Here is a 13,855-nt window from a genome sequence, read left to right on the forward strand (position 1 = left end):
GAGTGACTCGCACCCACCTGTGCTCACGCCATAAGAGTGACTGGTGAGGGAGCATCTGAGTTTCAAGTCCTTGACTGAAAACTGTGCAAACTCAAACTCCCTGAATTGTGAAAGTAATCCCCAAGCCACACATAGATCCAAAGGTAAAAGGTGAAAATCTTCCGGGTTCAGAAGAGTTAAGCACAATCCCTAATAATCAGCGGTTAACCACTAAATGGTGTTGACCACTAAGAAGCCAGGTTTAAAGGTAAAAGTAAGGGGGAAAAATGGAACAGTGTTGTCAGAGGCTCAAGTAAGTGGGAAATAGACTTCACTGAACTAGTATAGACAAGTCACTAACAAATAAACAAGCAAATAAACAAACAATAACCACAGCCTTGAAGGAGAGGATTAGTATCAGGAGTTACTATAGTATGTTAACTATAATTTTTGGCTTTCAGATGAGATTGCACATGTTTGGGATGATATGGCCACAGGCAAATTTTGGTGTTCAGCAAAAAGTTATGATACATGCAAAGAGACATGAAAATGTGACCCATACACAGGAAAAAGAAAGCAAACAATAGAAATTGTCTTTGTGGGAGGCCAGATGTTGGAATCAGACTTCAAAGCAGCCATTATAAATGTGCTCAAAGGACTAAAATAAACCATGTTTAAAGAATTAAAATAAGGTGTGATGGCCATGTCACATCAAATAGAGAATATCAATAAAAGGAAATTATAAGAAAGAAACACATGGAAATCTATAACTGAAAAGCATAATAGCCAAAATGAAAGGTTACCAAAAGGTCTTAACAGTAGTTCTCATCTGGAAAAAGAATCAGCAAACTTAAATCAATAGAGATCATGAATCTCAAGAAAGTCTTTTTATTTCCACTGTTTTACTAAATACTCCTAAGATGCATGAGTGAGACACCTCAAGTTTGTTTTCCTGCATCATTATAAGGACAATGAAAAAAGTCACATTCCTTTTCTTGAGAAACTGTTGACTGTCTATTTATCTATCTATCTATCTATCTATCTATCTATCCATCCATCCATCTCTCTATGTATCCATCTATCTATCTCTGTCATCTATCTCTACTTTAAGCATCTTTTTTTTCCTTCTTCTATATCTCCATCTACCTAGCTATCTTTCAGTTAGAGCTTCTAGGTCAACTTGTCTTCCTACTTCAGGTTATTTCACAGCTACTAAAAGAAGAAACCTAGTTTTTTAGGTAATCTGACTGGTAGCTTATCCCTAAGTAAATGCACAGTTTTTAATACTTTTACTTTCTTGTAATACTGAAAATAAACCCTCAACTTTTGTATCTACTCCAATAATTCTTAGGAGGCTGAAGAAGCTATTCCTCTACTTCTATAATCTTTCTTTGTTTTCTTCTTTTGTTTCTTTTTTCCTCCTGGGGCTTCCTTCTCCCTGATTGTACATTACAGAGTCCCAGACTATTGGGTTGAGAAGAGATCTTGGAAAGTTAAAGCAGTGCACTCTCCTTATTTAACCAATAAGAAAGCTGAGCAGGTGGGTAACCAACTCAAGGTCATCCAACCTTGTTACCCCAGTCATTCCACCAAGTGACATCTCCTGTCTTTTATTAGTTTTTAAAAAATTTTCTTATCAAAACTCAACCTTTAATTCTTCTGCCTTCCTGGCCTCTATTGTAAAAAACAGAAGAAATAAAAGACAAAAGAATGAAACTTAACACCTGTTGAGAGGGGGGAAAAATTAAGAAAGACTCTGTTTTGTGTAAATGTTTGGAGAAAACTTTTTATCAAAAAAAAACTGCATAAGCATTTTGCTTCATAAAATACCAACTCAGAGGCAACATTGCTATTTCTCCATGTGTTTTGTATGCACATGGGACATGCTATTAGGAGTGCTCAGCTAGTCACAGTATATTTATGGGGAAATGTAAATGACTTGGTGGATTATTCTCAACTGTTATGACATGTAACAAAATAATTGTGAACCTAAAAGAGGAATTATAGTATAATTAGGAATATATACTGGAGAATTTTAAGGCTCAAGGACTTTAATAATATAAAAACAAAATCTTTTAAAGAAAATTTGTTTTGTTTTAAAATTAAAGTTATTTTTTTGTTGAGCATCTCTTCACTGTGGACCAATTACAATTCACAAACTTGGGAAATCAGACCATTTATAGAAGAATTACTGACAATGGACAATGACAAACCTTGAAATTCAAAGTTATTTTCATTACAATATCTAAGAGAAGGAAATTAAAACTGCCTGTAGTTCCTCAGCAGGCCAAATGCCAGTAAAGTTGTCTGGAGCTGATATGAGATGGTCACGTAACTACTCTTTTTTTCTGGAAAATGAACCCTTGAAAGTAGGATCAATAAAAATATCAATGAGGGAGTAGCATTATCTCACACAAAAAATTACAATTGTGAAAATGACACACAAGAAAAGGAGAGAATATCTCGTCATACAGGGAATATTTGACTAATGCCACAAATGTATTTAGTAAAAGAAAAAACAAAGCATTTCAGAAAAGTGGGATAATTTATAAACTTCACTCATTAGAAATTATAATATGACAGTACTGTGAAGCTAGCATGCATTAACTAAGACACGACTCCATTGTTTAAAAATCCATGTAACAACAACCACAACAACACATTACAGAGTTTTTCCAGAATGCTCTAATGTAATTTCTAAATGCCATTCATCTTTTATAATAAATCATCTTGGTGATCAATATTTTCCAGTCAATATTCTCCTCCCTAAAAGCAATGTGGACTACTGGGCAGAAACAGAAGTAGTCAGTAATTTGAACGGTCTGTGTTTCCTTGGTTTCTCTAATAATAACCTGACACTGCTTCTGCGCTAGGCACCACCACACTCGAATTTCCATGTCTTCAATGTTCCTTTCATCATCAGTCACCTTTACTTCCATTTTGTTAGTAATTAGGTGTGGGGTTGACCTATGCGAAGGAACCACTTCTATACGTAGTGTCTTGTACCCTAGATAGAAGACACTTTGCATGTTGCATTTTGCAGGCATGTTCAGACATCTGAATTAGCCACATGTCCCTGGGAATTGTGCTCAAATCCAGGCTGCATTTTACCTCAGCAATTCCTTCTTCTTGGGACTTACATATCCGTGATTCCATATCACACAGCTCAAGACTATATATAGTGTCACATAATAGTTGTTTTAGTCTGTTTTCTTTTCTTATAACTGAGTAACTGGTCCTGGGCAATTTATAAAGAAAAGGAACTTATTTTTTGTAGTTATGGAGGCTGAGAAGTCCAAGGTGAGGGGCTGCATTTAGTGAAGACCTTCTTGCTGGTGGGGACTCTGCACAGAGTTTCCAGGCAGTGCAGAGTATCATATAGTGATGGGGTTGAGCATACTCGCTCAGGTCTCGCTTTCTCCTTTTGCAAAGCCACTGTCACTCCTGTGATAACCCATTAACACATTAACTTTTAATCCATTAATCTGTACATGAGGGCTAATACCTCATGACACAATCACCTCTTAAAGGTTCTACCTTTCAGTACTGCCACATTGGGGATAAAGTTTCAATATGTGTTTTGGAGGCGAGAAACATTTCAACCACATTAACAGCATTTATCACCAACAACTAGATATGAGATACCTCAGTACTGTCAACTTGTAACAAATGAGGGTCCCACTGCAGTGACTGTCATAGCTGTCCACAAATATGATCTGGACCATTGCATTTTAGTCACCGGAAGCATTCAGCAAGGGTCAAGCTTGCTACACAACAGCAGTGAGTATGTAATGAGTGGTGATTATGTACCAGTTGTGGAGTCTTGATAAGTAAGCAAGGAAGAGGAAGGGACCCCAGGTTGGGGAGGGACCCAGGAGGGGAAGAACAATGAACAATCGTTTTGAGAAATGAGAAATCACAATGACCTTGTTTAGCACATAGTCCCCTCCAGTACAACCCTATTAAACTTCCCTCCAGCACCCCCCAAACTTTGCACAACCCTATTAAACTTCCCTCCAGCACCCCCCAACCTTTGCACAACCCTATTAAACTTCCCTCCAGCACCCCCCAACCTTTGCACAACCCTATTAAACTTCCCTGCAGCTGCCCCCTGTCCACCGTGTGGCAGACAGCCCCTTCTCTGCTGTGCTGCCTGTTGCAACCTAACAATGTATTTTCCTACTTTCTCTAATAAATATGCCTTTCTTTACTTACAATTGTCTTGGCAAATTCCTTTACCATGTGACAACTAGTCGTACCTGTAACATTTTGGTGGCCTGTATGGGGACTTCTTGGGGACCTCTCCACGACTCTATCCCTTTCCTCTCCTCCAATTCCAGACTCTTGGTGGTCAGTGTTCAAGTCCAGAGACAACTGAAGGACCCTGGCCAGGGCCCCTCCCAGGCAGACCAGAGGTCCTGGTGGAAAGATGTCTGACTGGCATCACCTGATCAGGTGAGAGTTCAGAGTGTTCTTTCATTTTCAGTCATCAGTGGACAAACTCTATTACCCCTCTGGCAATTGACGGCGCCTCCCTGGTACAGCCGGAAGGCCAGGGGTGAATAGGGTTGGCTGCCTTGCCAGGAGGGTAGGAAGGCTCTCTGCTATCTTTTCTGGTCAAGAGACTCCAATCCTTACGTGTAGTGCAATTGGCAGCAGAAGTTCAACCAGGGTGAGCCTACACCCATTTTGGGGAACTCAGACTCCCTCTTTCTCACTCTAAACTCTCCTGTGAAGACAGCCAGCCATCCTGCTCCAGACATCTTAAGCCAGGTGATCCCAAACAGCACCGGGATGATGAGTCTTCCCTCAACGTTTTTCTGGCATACCTGGATTGAGCACCCAGTGTAATTTGTACCTGGGCTGACCTTGGGTCTCTCACCCAGTGTTCATCCAGTGTAAGGCCCTATCACTGAGAGATCCTTTCCAATAGGTGGAATATCTCTTTGGAAAGTGCATTTTGAAGTCCCTCAGTAAATATGAGTGGATCCCTTTTCCTTTGCAGGATGCTTCAAAAGAAATTGCAGTTCATGTTCCCAGGGGATTTTTTCCCCCCCAGTCCTGTCATGGGACAAAGCCCCATCCATTCCCTCAGACTTAACCCTGTGCTGCATTTTAAAGCATTGGGATAAATTTGACACTCAGACTCTTAAAAAGAAACATCTAATTTTCTTGTGTAATACAGTATGGCCACTTTATAAACTTCCAGATCAGGAATCCTCCTGGTTTCCAGGCAGGACCATAGCTCCCAATACCATTTTACAGCATGACCTTTTCTGTCACAGCTGTTCTAAATAGTCTGAAATTCTTAATGTTCAGGTTTTCATGACTCAGGATCCTAATATCCACCCAACCTGTCGAATGTGCATAACTGGATTCTCTGGTCCCACTGACTCTTCTCACATTTTGATAATCCTTCTTTTACTCTCTCTCATTCTCCATACTCAGCTGGATCAGTTGAAGTCACACCTTCTTCCCCTAACAAGCCACCTTCATGTCAATTACACTGACTCCATCTGCTCCTTCTCCCTCACCTTCCCCTTGACACCCAAACCTTGGATGTTATTTTCTGTTGCCTCTTCCTTATCAGGGACATTTCTCCCCTTCACATACAAGTCAGGGGCCACCTAGGATCCCATTTCAGGCCCAGAAAAAGTTCTGTCACTCCAGAAGGTGGCAAATGGGGATCTAGGAACCATCAGAGTCCATGTTCCTTTCCCAACGTCTGATCTTTTCCAAATAGAAACTAAACTCAGCTCTTTCAGTCAAGACCCTTCTCATTTCCTGAAGGAATTTAAGGAACTTACTGTTTCCTTCAACCTCACTTGGTAGGATGTCTGTATTGTTTTCACCACTTGTTACACCCACAAGGAAAAATCCTGCATTTGATCTCTGGCCCAAAGATGGGCAGATGAGGTGCATTCCCCAAATCCCCAGGAGTCTGGCCCTGGGAGAACCGCAGTGCATGACACTGATCTAGGTGGTGATGTCAGAAGGGAGACCACAGCAAGGAACATCATAATCACATGATCACTTGCCTGATGGAGGGGATGAGGAAGGCCACCATAAAACCTATAAATTATGTCACACTAAGGGAAATAACACAGGCATCAAATAAAAATCCAGCCCTATTCCATTTCAGGCTGGCTGAGGCTATGTAAAATATACTATATGAACCCTGAGAGCCCAGAAGGCCTACCATCTGGGCTGTTCATTTCATCAGGCAGGTGTCCCCAGCCATTAGACATAAACTCCAAAAGCTAGATAAGAAACCACAAACTCCTTTCCTCACATTGCTGGACATGACCTTCAAGGTCTTCAATAATTGACAGAAGGCCTCAAGAACTGAACAGGATAGGAAGGAATGAGAAAGAGATAAGCAGCAGGCCCATTATATGGGTGCTACTGTTGCTAACTCCCTGCCTACCTCAAAGGCCCAGACCAGCCATCAGGATACAGCCCAGCAGCCTATAAGGGAGCTCCCATTTGCTATCATTGTAACCAGTCAGGGAATATTAGCCAACACTGACAAAACTCTCTCCAGCCATTTTCTGGTCCCTAGCAACTGCCACCTGGCCCCTACCCACTGCCACCTGGCCCCTACCCACACTGCAAACAAGTGCTACCCACACTGCAAACAAGTGGGGCACTGGAAATGGGACTTCCTTTCTCTCTCTCATGCAGGAGGGTCACTTCTTTACTAGCAAGCCCAATTGCAGGCCAACTTGAGAGAAGGCAAAGGGTCCTTGACTCTGTTCCTCAACTATGAAGAAACCAATAGGAACAAAAGCGAAGAAGGGATGAGTCCCAGGAAGGGTCATTCCCTCTCTTTCCCAGATTGACAGGTCCCAAAAGCCATTCAGGCTCCTGTGTTTTCCATCACTATGGCTGAGCCTTTGGTAACCCTAGACGTGGCAGGAAGAAGAACTGAGTTATTGATTGATACAGGAGAAGATTACTCTGCCCTAATTAATTTTCCTGGACCTACTTTTCAGTCCTCGATCCTCCTCATCAGCAGAGATGGCGAGCTAAAACAGGGATAATTTACTTTTCCTTTAGTATGTACCTTTGCAAAAAATATTTTCACTCATTCTTTCCTTGCTTTGCCAGTTGCCCAATCCTGCTACTTGGGAGGGACATAATGACAAAGATCCAAATGAAACTTCAATTGTCTGAGCTTCCCTGCCTATTATTATCCTTACTAGTCCCTGACACCAAAAGCCCAAAGATAATAAAGCCTTCTATTCTACAATAAGTTCCTTCAGAGGTATGGGATATTTCTACTTCAGGAAGGATTTTTATAGGATTTGTTCATTTTTCACAGATCCTATAAAAATCCACCGTAAAAGTCCCAAATCCTTCTCTAGGATGCCCCAGTAACCTTTACAGCCCAAACTCAAATAGGCTTACAGCTGCTATTGTTAGCTTAGCTGAAGTCATAGAATCTGGACCCCTTTCAGGAGACACTACCTCAGCCCAAAAGGCTGAGCTCATTGCTCTTATCTGAGCCTTACAATTAGGGGCAGGCATGAGGCTTAACATTTAAACAGACTTGTCCTGTGTCTTTCATGTAGTGCATGCCCATGCAGCCATTTGGCGGGAAAGGGACTTTTAATGGCCCCAAATATTTGAATTAAGCTTGCTCTGGAAATAATGGCCCTGTTGGAGGCAATTATGCTTCCCTCACATTAGCTGTCATTCACTGCAAAGCCCATTAGAGGAACAATGATGAAATCTCTATTGGGAACAACCAGGCTGACAAACAAGCAAAACTGGCTGCCAGGCTGCCCCTTTAGGCTGTCCTAGTTCCCACCCTAACCTCCTTGTCTCCACACTATACACTGGAGGAAACCCAAAAATCTCTAGAAAGGGGTTTCTCCCACACCTCAGAGGGCTGACTAAAAAGGTCCTGATGGGAAACTCTTGCTTCCAGGAGCCTCACAAGGGCAGCTTCTAAACAGCTTACACCAGTCCATTCATCTAGGGACTAAGGCCCTCCAGAGAGTAACAAAGCCACCGTTTACCAGCAAGGGGGTAGCCCAAACTATGGACCATCTCACAGGCCTGTCTCATTTGCTGCCAAATAAACCCAGAGGGAGTCCACAAACCTCCCCTACTCCTTCAACCAATTCAGAGATGAGGGACCTTACCTGGAGAAGGCTGACAAATAGAGTTTACATACATGCCACTATGCAAGGGACTCAGGTACTTATTAGTTTTTGTAGACATCTTCACTAGATGGATAGAGGCCTTTGCCACTAACACCAAGTGGACCTTAGAAGTCACTTCGGCCCTTTTAGATCACATTCCTCTTCATTTTGGACTCCCTTCCACCCTATAGTCAGACAATGGCCCCACTTTTATTTCTCAGATAATGCAGGGAATCAGTGCTTTCCAGACCATGATGTGGCTTGGCATCACAATTCTTCTGGGAACATGGAGAGAGCCACCCAAACCATAAAAAGGTACCTCATGAAGTTAATGCATGAAATCCAACAGTCATGGCCAACTTTATTCCCCATTGCACTCTGAAAAGCCCATATCACCCCAAAATATAAAACTCATCTTAGCCCCTAAGAGATTCTCTATGGAAGATCTTTCCTCCAAATAGATCTTTTGGTAGAACTGAAGAGTCATTATCTCATGCAATATGTTATGTCCGTGGGACAAACCATCAAGGCCATTAATCATTATCAGAATCTTCATAGCCCAAAACCTAAGCCCTGTTTTTCAGGAGACACTTACCCTAACCTTATGCCTGGAGACTGGGTATGTCTCCCACAGGACAAAAAGCCACTGGAGCCTCTTTGGACTAGATCATACCAAGTTCTCCTTATAACCCTAACAACTGTAAAACTCCAAGGCCTCTCCCTGTGGATTTACCTCTTCAGGGTCAAGGTGGCACCAGCACCCAACAAAGAACACTTAAACCTGTGAACCAGTTTGAGACTTTCATCTATTGTTCATTTGGGACCTGAACTCCAGTGATATCCACCCTAATACGTAGAGGGCTTACTTCATCCTCTTACAGTCCTTAAGCCAGTACTCACAAGTTTTCCTTGGTCAGCTTTGTCTTCTGCTATAAATGCTTTTATGAACAACTCACCCAAAATTGCTATCTTCAGGGGAATTTCCAAGACTTCCACCTGGACTAAATTTCCTTGTATGTATCTTAGCTATGTCATTCACCTCCACCCCACAACACAGGTTTGTGAAAGTTCTAGGACTCTGTCCAGTTGTTTTCTTATATTTGTGGCTCTTCTCTCTTGTCTCCCTAAATTCATTATATATTGTTACTTTTAACATGGCAGGCTTCATCCCAGTTATTTGGATGTCTCTCCACTTAGTGTTAACACTTACAATGAACCTTACTCTGCCTAGCTTCATGGATTATACCCTACTTGAAGGGGCCCATAAGCTATTAAGGGAAAAACATTCTCTGTATGCAAAGGATTTTTGGCTTTGCTTACCACTAACCCCTGAAAGGTATGCTTCTGCATTCCCTATTTCTATTCAGGATTGGATCTATTTTTAACACCACCTTGTACCCTAAATTCCTGTTCCCCCAACTCCCATGGGACCTTAAAAAGCATACATGAGGCATGGTATCTGCATTCTCTGCCTATTTAAGCCAATACACAACCAAGCTAAAAACAGCAACCCTCTGGAAGGACTGGTCACCAAGCCGAGAGACAATGGTAGACTCCAAACTCTGCAGTAGGCCTCCTTTCTAAACAAGTCCAACCCAAACATCAAGCTCCTATTTGTCTTAAAACAACAGATAATGAACATTGCTCCAATCCTGTGGGTGATATTCCTAACCCCCTTTAAAACTACACTGTAACTATAAGTATCACCAATAGAAAAACATATCAGAGGAAAAACAATTCAGTACCAGTTAGAATATCAGGCCCAGGTGCCCTCAATTCCCCAAATCTGCAAAACATAAACTCTCACTTCTGTACAAGGTGCCCCTCTCCATACACTTGTCCTGACCCAGTCCCATGGCAAAATTGCAAAGTTGCAAATTCCCCAAATAATTGCCTACACATTCCCATGCTCAGCAGCCCCAAATCTCAGATGTTTCTAGACACTCAATGCTTTCATTTATTCTGGGGAAACAAAACCCACCAAACACAAACTTTAATATTCAAGCCTCACACCCTCTTACAACTACTGCACTAGCTATTCAGTACTTCTTCAGGTCAGAAGGCCAAAATAACACTGTTTCCTCACTTTAAGTCTAACATCTTCCCTCAAATCTAAGGGAGCTTTCTTCCTCTGAGGATCAAATGCATATATTTGTCTTCCAGCCAACTGGACTGGGACTTGTACACTAGTTTACTTAGCTCCAGACATCCAAATTGCTCCTTCTGACCAATCCCTCCCAATCCCACTTTACAGTTCTAGCATGGAAAAATGGGCAATCCATCTGATTCCCTTACTCATTGGCCTAGGAATTGCCACTGGATTAGGTACAAGAATAACATGTATGAGCCTTGCAGAACCTACTTATCATGCCCACTCAATCAAACTCACCCCTGAGCTCAAACACATCTGTGACACTCTGGAAGTCCTCCAAGATCAGGTAGACTCCCTAGTAGCCGTTGTTTAAAACCACCATGGCCTAAATCTGCTTATCACAGCCCAAGAGGGGAATTTGTTTAGCCCTTAAAGAAGATTGTTGTGTTTATGCTAATCAAGCAGCAATAGCATGGGACCATATCAAAAAGCACTGAAATTGAGGAAAAGTCATTACAAGGATGGTCTTCATGGACATCCACCTGGGGATGGTTCTTCTGGTTGCCCCTTGTGGTTGCTCACTAACTGGTATTTTATTATTCCTTCTTTTTGGCCCTTGTATCTTCAACTTACTTGTTAAATTTGTGTCTTCTAGAATTCAGTAGTTTCACCTTCAAATAATGCTGCAAATGGAATATCAGTCTCTCCACAGTGATGCTCGCTAACTGAACAAATCTCCCTTGGATTCAGCTGGACACCACTTTCACCTTGACATGCTCCCCTTCTCTGATGAGTCCCTTCCTCCAGCAAGATCCAATACCCTAAGTCCCACAGTCCAGGACAATGACCCACAGGGTCTCCTGACAGACCAACAACCATAGTTAGGGTCAACTCTACACCCGAGGCCAGCAGGAAATAGTTGGAGTATAAGACGACTGCCCTAGTGCCAAAGACTTGTCATTGTTGTTCTATCGGGGGGAAAAGGGGAGTCTGAGGAAGGGTTCCCAGGTGGGGGAGGGCCCCCTGTGGGGAGAAACGCAATTGTTCTGAAAGATGGCTAATCACAAACAACTCATGGTCACAGCGACCTTGTTCCATGCACAGCCCCCTCCAGCATGACCCTATAAAACTTCCCTCCAGTCCCTCATCTCTTGGCAGACAGCCCCTTCTCTATTGTACTGTCTGTTGTAACCTTGCAGTTTTTTCATACTTTCTCTAATAAATCTGCCTTACTTTGCCTACAACTCTCTTGGCAAATTCCCTTACCATCTGTGACACCAACCCCAGCTAGTCACACCTGTGACAACAGTCTCTGCTTTATGTGCTTTTATGTGCATTATCTTGCTTAAGTCTAAGAGGTAATATTATTATATTATTATTTTCACTTTGCAGATGAGAATCCTGTGGCTCGGAGAGGTGATGCAACCTGCCTGAAATCACAAAGCTATGAAGCAAAGGCATTCTGATTATAGAGTCATGCTGTTGTACATTATATGGCCTCCAAATTGAGCACCGTGCTAGGATTCAAAATACGAGTGGGAGATGCAGACATATTCTTGTGATTTAAGCACCTTATCTTTCATTTAGAGGCATGCATGATTAGGCTCTGTGGTGTAAATTAATTCAAACAAATTGGAGAAACTGATGTTACAAACATAAACAAGGTTCTCGTTAAAATCTCCCTCATTAATTGTTTTTATGGTTGGCTGTTTGGTAGCCCTTACACATGTTCTTGCATTTATATTTCAGGTTCAGATGAAGTGCACACTGAAGCTGTAATAATGCTCTTGCCTACCAGGAAATAACAGTTGGTAATGCATTCCTGGATGTTCTTTTGATAGTTCTTTCATGAAGGATAAACATGTTACCTAGAGCAAGGGTTTGCATCTCAAGATTTCTACCACCGAGGGGAGCATTGAGGGTCAGATGGCGCTCAGTTCAAAGATAGTTGTAAAATATTAGCATATAACTAATATTAAAAAGGTAAAATTTCTTTATTACACTGTATTTGCTGCTAGCTTAAATTTATGTCCATTTCTGACTGTAACTGGTTATAAACACTCATAGCTATTAGATACTAGTTGAAGTTACTTAAAATAAATTAAAGCTACACTACTGAAGAGAAAGTTCGAATGTTTTTCTAATTGTATTCCATTAGGACAGAAGTTTAATTTTTAGAAAATTAATTCTGTTAGACTTGATGTTCAAGATATACAAGTAGAAAGAATCGAACCACTTAGCATTTAATTTTTTTTTACAGAGGCCATTAGCAAACCCACATATTCTTCCTGTGAACTAATTAAATATTTTCCCCATGCTTCCTCCATGGGAGATGAATTGGGAACATGTACGTGCCACTGAAGTAACAGAAAGTAGAAAATTCAGCTGCACACACTTTGCTGTGTCAAAGCAATGGTTAAAGAAAAAATGTTGAATTTAGGGAAAAAAAATCCCCACAAAAACAGAGCACATCACCACATAACATTTTTCAATTTTTTAAAACCTATTAACTAATGTATGAAACACTGAGATAAGCTTAAAAATCAAACAAACAACAAAAATCCCCAATGTTTCCTTTTAAAATCAGTCCCAGGCAATTGTGTGGCTCTAGTAGTTACCCAGCATACAGCATCCTTCAGAGTCACCACTGACCTCTGGCTGAATTAAATTCTGAGTATAAGAACATAATCATACTACTAGCCATTATTTATCTGGTGTTTTCTGTGTACTAAGCACTGTACTAAATAATTCATATGCATTCTTTTAGTTAATATTCTCAGCAACCTAGGAGACAATTACTATTATTTTCATGTTATAGATGAGGACACCCAAGTTTAAAGAGGTGAAGCAAATTATCCAAAGTCACTGAGGATACCAATTAACTCTTGTTCTATAACAAAACCCCTCAAAATTTACACTAGAATGGCAATCATTTACTCAACTCAGTAGTCTGTGAGTAAGCCATTAGGACAGGCTTAGCTGGACTGTTCTATTTCTACTCTCAGTGGGGCTCACTCACAGGTTGGAAGTCGTCTGCCAGGCCTGACAGCCTCTTTCCCTTCAGCAGGCTAGCTCGGGCTTGTTTACATGGTGGTCTCAAGGATCCAAGAACCCAAGGAGAGGACAAATCCTAGTGCTCAAGTGCTTGCCAAGCCTCTGCTTCTGTCACAAAGTAAGAGACATGGCAAAAACTATATGCAAGAGGTAAAGAAACAAAATCGACCTTTTGATTAGAGGGGCTGAAAAGTCCTCTAACGAAAAATTTGAGTCTGTTTCTTTATCTCTTTTCCTCCAGTCTTCTTGTAGAGAAGAGTAGAAGAATTTTGGCTCTGTTTTCAAATTCACCATAATCGGCAGGAGACAGAGCCAGAGCCAGGCCTGAACACTGATTCCAAAGCCTATGTCCCTAAACTGATCTTACAGTGTCTCTCAAAAACTGATCCCTTCATAGTTTTCAAGAATTCTGTCCCACTTTTTGGAGGAATGTTTGCTTTCTTTTTATTTCACAAGCCGCTACTCTTTTTTTTTTTTTTTTTTTTTTTTTTTTAACTCCCATCAAACATTAGCTGTCTCAGTGTACCCATGTTCTATACATTCATCCACTAGGGCATTTATCACATTATAAGGAAGCATC

General features: G+C 41.3%; 1 long non-coding RNA gene across 1 annotated transcript; it reads left to right on the forward strand.

Annotated features, from left to right (window-relative positions):
* The first annotated feature begins 4,328 nt into the window (after nucleotides 1-4,328).
* Nucleotides 4,329-13,354, forward strand: LOC105470903 (uncharacterized). Its single transcript, XR_003015676.2, has 3 exons — nucleotides 4,329-4,434; nucleotides 11,614-12,032; nucleotides 13,286-13,354. It is a non-coding gene; the product is annotated as an uncharacterized lncRNA (long non-coding RNA).
* Nucleotides 13,355-13,855: the final 501 nt, after the last annotated feature.

The sequence above is a fragment of the Macaca nemestrina genome, chromosome 2 (genome assembly GCF_043159975.1).
Source record: "Macaca nemestrina isolate mMacNem1 chromosome 2, mMacNem.hap1, whole genome shotgun sequence".
NCBI classification, from domain to species: domain Eukaryota; kingdom Metazoa; phylum Chordata; class Mammalia; order Primates; family Cercopithecidae; genus Macaca; species Macaca nemestrina.